At 42.3% G+C, this 11,548-nt stretch overlaps 1 protein-coding gene across 4 annotated transcripts in view; it reads left to right on the top strand.

Moving 5' to 3' along the window:
• The first annotated feature begins 6,942 nt into the window (after positions 1–6,942).
• Positions 6,943–11,548, top strand: part of BMPR1B (bone morphogenetic protein receptor type 1B) — a 221,689-nt gene continuing 217,083 nt past the window's right edge. For 2 of the 4 annotated variants that reach the window (XM_079307115.1, XM_079307111.1), the window contains exon 1: positions 6,943–7,014. The gene's annotated coding sequence lies outside the window, so the exon portion shown is untranslated. The remainder of the gene's footprint in view (positions 7,015–11,548) is intronic. The other 2 variants (XM_079307117.1, XM_079307114.1) reach the window with 2 other exon arrangements.

Here is an 11,548-nt window from a genome sequence, read left to right as displayed (position 1 = left end):
ATTTTTTTGGCCTGGGTCTCAGAACACAACAGAAAAATAATGGTAATCCACTTTCCATGTGGTGTCTTCTTGCTTCTCAGAGAGTTTGGGTAATTTCACTTGTGGTTCTCCTATTTCTTATCTATACCAACAACTATCTGGTATCTGGTATCTAATTACTTTATGGTCCTGAATTTAAAGACATTTCTTTGCATGGCTTCTGGTAAAAGCAAGCTATTTGAGTTTACTCAGTTCAGCTTTTCAATAGAACACCCCATACTCAAGCAGTGCCCTGACAATAAGGTTAGATGTGTGGTCCTCTCTCCATCAGCCTTTACAAAGGACATAATGACAGGGACGTCTGTGCACCTGAGCTGCAATACAGTCCAGGAGAGTGGTTGGGATAAAAGGTGCTGCTGGGAAACTCAGGCTTTCTCTCATGAGAAGTCAGGGTAGGACAGAAAATATTTCCCTGGTTCCTCTTGAAATTTATGGAATATCTGGATTGACAGGAAAGATAGACAGTGCCTCCATCCTCTAGTTGAGAGCTTCAGTCAGAGTGCAAAGAGTCCTTTCTCAAATGATGTTTTTGTTTATTTGTATCTCTTACATCTCTTACAATTTTCAGTATACAATTACACTAAGTGGTGATTATTTTTTTGTTTGTTTCTTTAATAGCATTTACCTCTGGTTTGTTCAGTTACCATTTTTTATGACTGAAAATTGGTTTTAAAGTTTTCTCTTTCCTCCTGATAGCATTATAAAAATTTAAGTGCTTTTATTATTATATTTTTCTTTATTTTAGAAGAGAAGCAGTAATAGCAACATTTGGCCAAATGACTGGCTTCTCAAAATTTCAATATGTAGTCAGTCTGTGTAGGAAAGAATATGCAATGATGAATATTTGAAATTTGAGTAGTGTGAAGGCATGGCAGAGCCAAGGGTATGAAGGGGATGTGGTGGCTGATTCCTAGATGCATAAACTGGTTTAAACATTTGCTTGCAAATTTCATTTTTTGAAAATAATGAGCTGAAGACAAAAATTCCTGCTTTTTGGATGTGGAACTCATTGGCTTTCACCTGATAGAGTGCTCTGTCATTAACTCATCAAAGGACCCACTCTTTGTAGCCCTATCAGGAGAAAGCCAGTGTACTAAACCTCTGGAAATCATCTCTGCAGTGCAAAAGAGCAGCAGCCCAACAGATTGTGTGACATGGCAGGTCTTGAAAGCAGAGCACATCGAGGAAGGAAGGAAGGAGTTCCATAACTTCAAGGGTATTTGGATGTTATTTTTAGAGTTATTTGACTGACAGATCACTATGCAACAGTGATGTGTATGGGGAGGGTTGGTGCTGGAGATGGTTATGGTCTGATGTAACTCCAGTGTGATGACAATTCCCTGGCTCTTAGTGGCTTTTTATCCCTGACATGCAATGTTCTACTTGTCAGCTTTCTTTTGTTTTCCATGGCTTGTTTCTCCTTGCTTTCCACACCATAGAACAGTGAGCAAATGAAAAGGATCCTTTTATGAGTTAATGAATGCCTTTTGTGGTTTTACATATTCCAGTTTGGGTACAGGAGAAATGCATTGTATGGCCGAGCCTGTGGCTGGCAAAATGGGTACCTGCAAATAAAAGAGCACCTAATTTAAAGTAAAGTGAGACCCTGCTCCTTCCCACAGCAAGAATGAAGAGTCTCTCAGCATGGGACTTCTTTGCCTTGGGTGGGTCCCTGGTGTAGAAATCCACTGTTTTCTTACTCCCATTTTTCTGATCAAGCCTGACATACTTAGAAAAGGCAAAACATGACCAAAGGAAGATCCCAAGAAAGAAATGTACCTTTTTCTATGCAAACTCTGCAGATTTAATCAGACTTTCACCAAGCAGTCATATGGCCTTCTGTATAAAAGTAAAATAGCTTAAGCAGTTTTGTTCCAAGAGCTTTTTATGGCTGCTTCAGACTGATCCCTGATCCTTGTTTTGATGTCTTAGGGAATGCCGAGAACTTTTGCTGTCATTGTGCGAAAGGTCAAATTTTATGCCCTGTGACAACACAGCTGCATTCAGGGAAAACCACTGTTGTTATTGCATTAAATTGGTCATTTTATGCTCTCCAGAAGGTCCATCTCTTTTCAAGGGTTTAAATCCAAGAGGAAATCCCACTAAGATCAAATAACATTGCGGTCTAGGAAGAATAAGTATATATGCACACCCTATATAGACATGACAAACAGTAAATATAGAAATCATACCTATTATGTGAGTCCTAAGCTCTAAGAAATTTTTAGAGGAAGAAAATGCATAAAATATACTCCATGATAATGAAATTATTATGAAAGAACTGTGACAGACTTGCTTTTAATTAAAATAACACCTGTTGGGTTAAGTTTCAAAGAAGTGATCAAAGAAAATACTGAGCAAAAAACAAGGCACACAGTAAGTGTTTGGTAGATCAAAACATGTAAAATGTTTCAGAGAAGTATGAAATGTAAAAGGGAAAAAAGCATTGGGGATTATGTTGGGATTATACTGAAACTTGACTAAAGGAGCAACACTCCTGAACAAATAACTGTACATTAAACTAATTAGAGTTTAGAATATGAAATTGTTAAAGTTTGCTATCTCAGCTGTTTCTTTAAACTGAAAAGGGGATTAATCCATATTGTAAAAATAGTTAGTGGTTCAGAGGGCAGAAGCTATGAAATACTGCTGAAGTTTGGAGAAACAACAACAAAATCCACAAGAAAGTGCAGTCTGGGGTCCAAGTCCTTGGAAAGCATAGGCAGGGGAAGAGCTTTTTGTGCAAGTCCATTTACTGGGCATGGGAGCAGTACTCCTATCAGCAAGGTGTGCATGGGTGCTTTGGGATGTGCATAAAATCCAGGATGTTTTTTCTGCAGTTTAAGGCTGAGTAGTTTAGCTGCAGTTAAAAACATCACAGGAAACAGATTTATTTCAAATGGAGGGTATTCTTCCCCACTGCTGTTGTCCTAGGGGCAGTCTTCTGTTTTTATTTTTTCAAATTTCCTCTGAAGTCTTTTTGCACTGTAAACTTTCTTAGTCAGTAAAGATGCCTAGTGTTCAGTTCTGATGGCGTTCAAGCCCCATTTAAATCAATAGGGATTGTGAATGCCAGAAATTCATAAGAGGACTCCAGCACACTGAAAACTTGTGGAGGATGTTATGGCTGACTGCTGGCTCCTCTTGCTGGTGAAAGATGCTGAGGCAGGCAGCCAGCCAGCTGCTCTCCCCAGGAGGGAGTTAGTCCCTGGATCTCAGTTTGGGAACGGCTGTCTTAAATAATTTTGTTCAAATATAGTGCCTTTTATGTTCTTTCCAATTCTCTGTCCCTCTCACAATTACCATTTCACATGGGAAAGCATGTACCCTTTCTTCTTGTTCCTCTCCTTTTACTGAAATGGGCTTTCAGTGCTTTACTCCCAGTGTATTACATATTTAAACACATATAGGTATATGTGTATCCTATGGCAGAGTGAGGTAACAAGAAGGGAATTTAATCCTAAACTTCTAGGGTTTGCACAGCAAATATGAAACAAGACTGTGCTGCATATCCAAAGACTCAAGCTATGCTTATTTATAATGCTTATTTATAATGTTTATAATGCCAATTGAAATGTATTTGGGGGTTTTTCTATAAGCATACTACATGAGATATTGTGTAGGCAATCAGCCTACATAATAGTAGATGCTTATTGGTGGGCAAAAGCATTTCTGACATTGTGTAAGTGGTAATTATCTCTTTCCTGAGTAAATTTTAGCTGGCTGATGAAGGTTTTTGATATTCTGTTTATCACAGTTTAAGGCTGATTTGAAAATCACAGCATGGCACTACACTGTACTCCAGCAAACAGATGGTAGAGAGCCATCAGCTGTAATCTGGGAGTAAACTAAGACAAGTGAAGTTTGGTATAGAGTTATGAAAATGAGATGTAATTGTGTTATGGAAGTGTACAAATGCTGTGAAATAATCTTATGCTGTCTGTACCGTAAAGAACAAGCTCTGTTTAATCTGGAATGGTAATACCTTTTTTTCTTTTTTTTTTTTTTTTTTAGTGTATTACTGAAATTTCCAGCTTTGAAGCAGTAGGAAAATCATAACGTTTGATCAACAGTTGGGAAAATGGTAATAAATGGGTTGCATGTGTGTGTTTTTCCCTTTGTAAAATGCATAAGGCCAGTGAATGACAAACAGACTCCATGAAGCTGTTTACCAAGGAGAAGAAACAAATAAAGCACAAAGCCACCAGGCTCTTCTCAAAGCTGAGAGAATACTACTGTTTTGGAAAGCACGGGAGAGAATTTGCTTCTGAAATAGAAAGGATTATGTTGTCTTTCCTAAACATAGACAAAAGGTGAAGAGATCACACAATATTTGTTTTTCCACTGGATGGTTTATTTGAATGTGTTTAGGGTGGCTGGGAGGCGAGGTGGGAGGATTCTCCTCTGCTGGCAACACGTAGCATGAGAAGAAACTGCAGAGGAGTGCTCAACACTTAGGGGTCAGGAAGGTGAAAGCATGCCAAAAGCTTTGCTAGGAGGCTCAAACATTTTTGTGGTTTCATGTGTTTACCTTAGCAATGACAGAAGATTTAGACAATTACCCAGCAGTCTCAACAGTGTCTTGTCAGGCAACACTGCATCTCCTCTTTAGTAATGTCACTGGGAGCCTGATATTTTGAGCATTTTCATTCAAGTGTTGTTATAATCAGGTCTGATATAATTAGGAGTTAAAGAATGGTGGCTGAAATGATCCAGTTAGAAGAGATTAACTGGAGCTTGTGGGAAGAAGAGAGAAATTGTGATGCCTTCATTAGAGCTCAGTCCAGGTCTGCATATTTTCTGATGCTGATGATTCATCATAGCCAAGAAGGGCATTCATTTTTGAAGGTTTGCTGTATGTTGTTAAGGAAATTGGTAAAAAACTTCCCTCTTTTTGCTGCACGCTGGCATTGGAGTGCTGTAGCACAAATCCTTGTTTCTCACATACTCAGTAAAGAGTTAATTATTTTGGTGCCTCAAAGGAAACCACATTTTTCAGTGTCTGTTTGTCAGTGTGAAGCAAAGGTGTCCATCAGGCCTCTTTCTCATTGCCAACTGTTTCACTTTATGGCACTTTAAATTCAGTTACACCTTCCTTTTGTTCCTTTCTTATTTATTTTTATGTCTTCTTTCCTTTTTCATCTTTCTCTTTATTACTTCCTGAGAGTGTTTTTCTTTGCTCTTTGAGTTCTCTGTTTTCTAAATTTTTCTTGTCAGTGCAGGAGCAGCAGATATTCAGTTATTTTCCAGGAGAGCCAGTACTTCCATTTGCCCTGGTCTTCTCTTTTTTTGTGTGTAGGAGATAAATAGAAGAGGAAAACCAATTGAAAAGTGAAGTATCTTTGCTGAGAGAGAAATCTTGGGTTCACAATAGACAATATACCTGTGTTATAATGAGCTGTGGCTAGGATACAGGCCAAAAAAATTGTGGAGCATGAAGTGCACAAGGACAACTTGAATACACTGATTTCACAGTGCAGAAATCTTGCTGGAACTAGTTTTCTGCTCGTTTTCCAGCATTTCCAAATTTGCCTTGGCTGGTAAGACTTCCACCACACCAATCTCTACAATTAACTGAGGTTGTTGTAAAGGGGAAAAAAGGGTTCATGCCTACAGTAGCAGGGAGAGGATAGATTTAGGCCTAAGAACAGAGAAACATGCAGTTGGACATAGTTTACCCCTCTGTGTGACTGTCCCAGAATATTGAAGCAGTATTCTGCAAATTAAACATTCTGAGTTAAAGGGGGATAGACTAGCTCCTGTGTATGTGAATGCAGCATTAAACACTAACTCACTTGAGCAGTGAGAGTATGTTAGAGTGTGAGAAACTGAAATTGAATGAGTTTATGCTGATGCCTGCCTGGCTGGTCAGTAGCTGTGGCTCAGTAGATGTGCCATGTGGAACTGCTGGTGCTCAGAACAAGGTGTTTGCTCTGGCTGCCACCTCACCTCTTGCATGGGATACCTGCTGGCCTCACTGTGCATTAGGCACACTCTCAGGATGCATTTTTTGGCTTACTGCTTTCAGTCTGTGCACTGAGAATTCCACCTCTGCTTTAAAGTGGACTCCTGAATGCACACTAAATTGCTGATGTAGACATCCCTTGAATGCTCCCATTTTAAATTTGAGTTTTCCCCATCATAACGTGTTGTAATGGACTAAATTGTGGTCATAAACTTCTAATACGACAACTTAAACTGCTGATCTGTTATTTCCTTTCATCGAGCATAGAAAAGAGGGAAGCAGTAGTAAGATAATGCAGAGGTTAAAAAGCCAGGGCTGTAAGGTATCACGGGCTGGTACTCGCCTGCCTGTGGGATGTAGCACAACTTCAGCAGGAGTATCCACATCGGGGCTGTGGCGCTGCCTACGCTTAGTAATAAACTGCTGCTGACACCCTAAACGCTATAATGCATCGGCGATTCATCTTTCCATCGCCTGTTCCCACGCTGTCCGTTTTATCTCGATTGTTAATTTAATCCTGGCAGTAAATTGCTTGGCTTCTCTTACATCTCCCCGTCCCGCCAGCCGAGCGCGGGGGTCCCGGGGCGGCTGGTGATGGATGGGCAGGAGCAACCCGCCCGTGCAGCCCCGGCCCGGGCAAGGACCGGCGGAGCGGGGGCGGGAGGAGGAGGAGGAGGAGGCGGCGAATCCTCGTCCGGCTGGCCGGGTGTGCGAGCACTAGTGGGAGCTGGAGAGGGCGAGAGGAGGGGAGAAAGCCCCAGAGCACCCCGAGCCCGAGCAGAGCGGCTGCCAGCCGGGCGGGAAGGGGGTGTGCGAGGGAGACGGGAGGGGGCGAGAGCGGCTGCAGCCCCGGCACAGGAGGAGGAGGAGGACGAGGAGAAGGAGGAGGAGGCGGCGGCGGCAACAGCAGCAGCGCTGGGAGCGGCGGCAGCCCCGGTGAGGAGGAGGAGGAGGAGGCAGCCCCGGTGAGGAGCAGCAGCCCCGCGGAGCCTCGGCAGGCGCTGAGCACGGTGAGGAGCCGCAGCCGGGAGCGGGTGTGCGGGGCGGGGATGCTGCGGAGGGACGGGCGGGCACCTGCGGGGCTCGGGGGGCAGGGGGGTCCCGGGGGTGCCGGTCCTGCCGGTCCTGCGAGCCGCGGGGCTCAGAATGCTGCGGGGGCAGCGCCCCGGAGGTGCCGGAGCCTTCCAGCCCTGCCCCGTCCCGTCCCGTGCGGGGCTCGGAGCGCTCGCCTCGGGCTGCCCCAGCTTGTCCCGGGGTGAGCAGCTGTGTAGAGCCAGCGGGTGGCCGCAGCCCGAGCCCGCCGGACCTGCTCCCCTCGGGCACTCGCTGCCCCTGGCTGGATACGATCTCGTTACGCGTCAGAAGCCGGCGGTCTGCAGCGCTCCCGAAAATGAGCTTTTAAATCAAAGCGCCGATTTGTCAAGGTACATCTTGTTTTGTAAATGAGGACCGCGGAGGGCCCTGTGAATCTTTGGGAAGCGGGAATTTCTCGGTGTTGTTAACTCACAGACTTTGTCGCTGGCGATGGACTGACGTGAACTCTGATTTACCGGCAGTCGATGTCTTCGGTGATGTTGCTCAGAAGCATAGCGTTAAACCACTCGATTTAAGGACCTGCTGAATGCAAATTACAGGAAGTGTCACTGCTTAGGAGTCTCTTGTAGATAAAACCAGAGGTCTGTCTAAGCGTCCTGGATCTGGCAGTGCAAAAAGCAGTGCCTGAGGGGGAGTAAAAACAAGATAGGCGTGTAAGGATAGTTCTCCAGAAGGCTCTCTCCGCATGCAATGATTTGCAGCTTGGATGCTTTCTAAGGGAGAGTTTGTGTCTTTATGGCACTCACTGATTTTCCCTTACTATGAACTGCTCTGAGTGCTCCTTGACCCTGTGTAAACTTTTAACAATGTGCTGTGAGAAGGAAGTTCATAGCTTTTACTTTACACTGTGTCAAACCCCATAGTATTTTTGTTCTGAACCTTTGATAGTACCTATGTCTTTACAGAGGGTTAGTGCAGAATTGGCCTCTGTTCCTCTCTGTCCTATTCATGCTTTTATAAACTTCCAGTGTGTTTTCTGTTGTCTCTTTTTCAGGCCAAAATGTTGTCTTCTACTTGGCTTGAAGTGTAGTTTAAGAGGAGGGAAATGAGCAGAGACATTTATTTTCTGAGAATGGATTATTTTGAATGACAGGCATGTTAAAGTGAGGATGTTAAAAGCTAGAGTCTCTGGGAGTAACTGGTGGAAGCAGTGCACATTAGTGTGTCAGAATGGCTGCTGTGTGATTGCTACAGAGCACAAAATCTCCTCTGTTTGATGACCAGCATGGCTTTACAGCACCAGGTATTCCTCCTTTCTTTTACTGGCAGTGGCTGCATGTGCAGGGAGTGGGTTTCTTTCAGAGGTTTTTGAAAGCAAGCAAAAACCCAACCAGCATTTTACTATTAGAGTGATATGATGGATTCATAATGTGCTTGTAAGAAGATTCTCTGGTTCTTGTGTTGAAATTTTGCATTGTTAGGAAAGAGTTTTGCAGTTATTTCAAAATAAGGAATCCATCACAGTAAATACAACCTAAGGACCTTGACTCTCTTCCCACAACCTACTGCCCTGCTTGGCTTCAGCTGAGCTGCCCTTGATTGACACTTGTGCAATAAGGGAAAAAAAGCCCCTCAGGCCTTTGGGATAGCTGTATTTGTACTTATGTGTGTGTAATCCTGACTTATAGCAGTCCTTCCTGTGACTTAGTATACTGAATGCTCTGGGTTCAAGTTGGCACTTAAACTCATGCTTGATTTTAAGGATATGAGGGGGGTCCATTTTAATTGGTGCACTTGTGTAATTAAAGTGATGCATGTGCTGGGGGTGCCTTTGCTGCAGCAAGACCAGAGCATTCACCTCTTGACAGAATCGAGCCCTCAAGTTTTGAAACTCCCTTTGAAAGAGCTTTGATTTGTGATGATGTAAACTGACAGATTCACAAAGGCTGTTCCCAGAGTCTAGGCTTTCTTGCCTGTTTCTGTCATTCTTCCCTGTGTATTTCCTACAAAACAAGACCTTCAATAAGTAAGACACAATATCTGTTGCCAGGTGTAAGGAAACAATGAGAGGAAGTCTGATGCTCAGGTGGGAAATGATGTGTTACTACTCCCAAGGAATAAGATGAACTTTTTTTTTAGAAGAAGGTTTATGAGCTGCTCTGTGTCATAACCACTGATTGCTTGATGCTGACTACAAAGCACTTGTCCAGACTGTAAATCCTGTGGGGAAGGGGCTGCTTTGCTTTGTCTTACAAATGTGATACTTGATGCAGTGTGCTGGGGAGAGTGAAGGGCTGCCTCTGGCTCCAGCCTGTGCTGCTGCCAGCAACAGCCATTCTAAGTCATTTACAGCCTTCAAACAGAATATGGGCCAAGCCAGAAAAGTCTCTAAAACTTGTAACAAGTTTTTTCTACCAATCTTAGGGTAATTACAAGGATAGAATACTATATAAACTAACATGGTTATCTTAGTTGTCATTCCTCTAAACTTATGAAGTCACTGAGGATTTAGAGATATATTAGAATGTGACTCATAAGTGCCAAAATGGGCTGATCTTTACACTGTAAATACTGCAAATATAGAACAGAAACAAATTAGTAGGGTTTAATGGTTGTACCCTGTACAGCAAGCTATGAAATATCTCTTAGACTTTTTACCATTCAGATTTTTGTTCCTTTTCAGAAGATATGAACCATTTTTAAATTGTCTCAAACCAACAGAGAATCCTGCTGCTCATAGGGAAAATTTGTAGGAAACTGATTTGAAAACACTGCAGTTTAGTCTAAGGTTCACACATGTCAAGCCAGTTTTTTTCCCTAGTGCACATTTCAGATTGGGTTTGGTTCTGGTAAGCTCTTTGCTCTTGCTGTTTTATATTTGATTGAGGTAGCAAAAATGTAATGGGTGTTACAGGATAAGTTTTGAAAAAGTCTTGAAATTGTAACATTCTGATGATATCTGTGAATTGCATTGTGCTATATATCAACAACCTTGTTCTTTTGAGTGCCTTAAAGGAGAAAATATTTATCTATTACAGCATCTATAAGTGCTGGACTCTTTTGTAATAAGGAAATTATTCTGAGGTAACTGAAATACCTAATAATGTAGTGCTTGATTACATTATACCAATTTTTTCATGCATCACATTACCAAGTTTACTTTTCTCTTCTTAAAATGTCAACACCTCATCAAGCTGTAAAAAAAAAAAAAAAAAGAAAAATCCTAAGTGATCAATTATTCTTTATGATCATCCCATGCCAGAGTGTGCACACACACCCAGGTGTGGGTGCTTACACAGAGTGCACAGAGAGGACAGTGTGTCTGTGTCTCTGGTGAGGCAGGCAGTGTGTTTTTACTGCTGCCATGCACAGACTGTGTTGCAGGATTGTGACAAGCAGCCAAACCCAAAGGAGCCTCTTTCCTCTGGCATTGTTTCTCAAGCTGGGGTCCCCAGTTTGCTGCTTTCTCTCACAGGATCACTCACTGTGCTCAGCCCAGCTGCTTTTCTGTGCTTGTCACAGTGGACATCCCTTAGGCCTCCAAGCCTGTGTCAGATTTGGTTATAATTGGCCAATAGACTCAAAACTTACTGGAGAGGGTCTGGCAGGCGTGTTTATCCACAGATAAGAGAGTCTAAACATTGCCTTGGGAAAGCAGCTGAAGGAGCTGCTTTCTGTTGGAGTCGGGATGCAGAGCAGGTCTGGTGCTACAATGGCCAGCAGGGAGGGCATTTCCATGGAAGCCACTGTCACTTTGTGAGCCTTACATAATTGGTATTTTGGAGGCATCTGTGGCAGCTTGCAGGACTGCAGATACAGGTCCACAGAGTTTGCAAACTCTGAATGTAATGAAGAGATTGGAGCAGCAATGTGAGCATGGGGAGAGCACCAGGTTCACCCCTCATGTGTTCCAGAAAGCTTTTCTAATAGTGAATGAATTGTAGTATGCAGGGACCTGAATGCCACAGGTCTGAGGAAATTTCTTCCCCTGAAACTGTTACACATTAAAATTAATTCAGTGCTGAAGTCAAAATGCTTTGCTACAAACCTCTACTCTGTGATGCCATTAAGCAAAATATTCCAGTTTCACAGACCAGGATGAATAAAAGCACATAATCAAAAATGTTAGTTCTTTAAAGCCACCACTTATTTCCTTAACACAAAAGTAACTGTAGCTGTTTTGCTGACACAAAAAGAATTATTCTTTGGTGTTCAGAAAAATTAAAAAACTTAAAATTAAATTTAATTAAAATTAAAAAACTAAAACTTAAAATGCAAAATAGATTGTATATAAGACATATTTATAAAGTAGCCACTTAAAAGTTTTTAAAAGGTTAAGCTATTCAAGACCTATTCCCTGAAGCTACAAATGTATTTGTTCATGCATAACTTCACTAAGGCATAGTAATGTGAATAAAATTATGCACTTACAGGTTTGTAAGATGAAGACTGTAATTAGCTCTAGGTTAATCCCCCTGCTTCTCAATTAAAAACACACAGGTCAATTAA

Source organism: Erithacus rubecula (assembly GCF_903797595.1).
Source record: "Erithacus rubecula genome assembly, chromosome: 5".
Lineage (NCBI taxonomy): Eukaryota > Metazoa > Chordata > Aves > Passeriformes > Muscicapidae > Erithacus > Erithacus rubecula.
The sequence above is the reverse complement of the archived record's forward strand: the minus strand, read 5'-3'. Positions and strand labels throughout refer to the sequence as shown.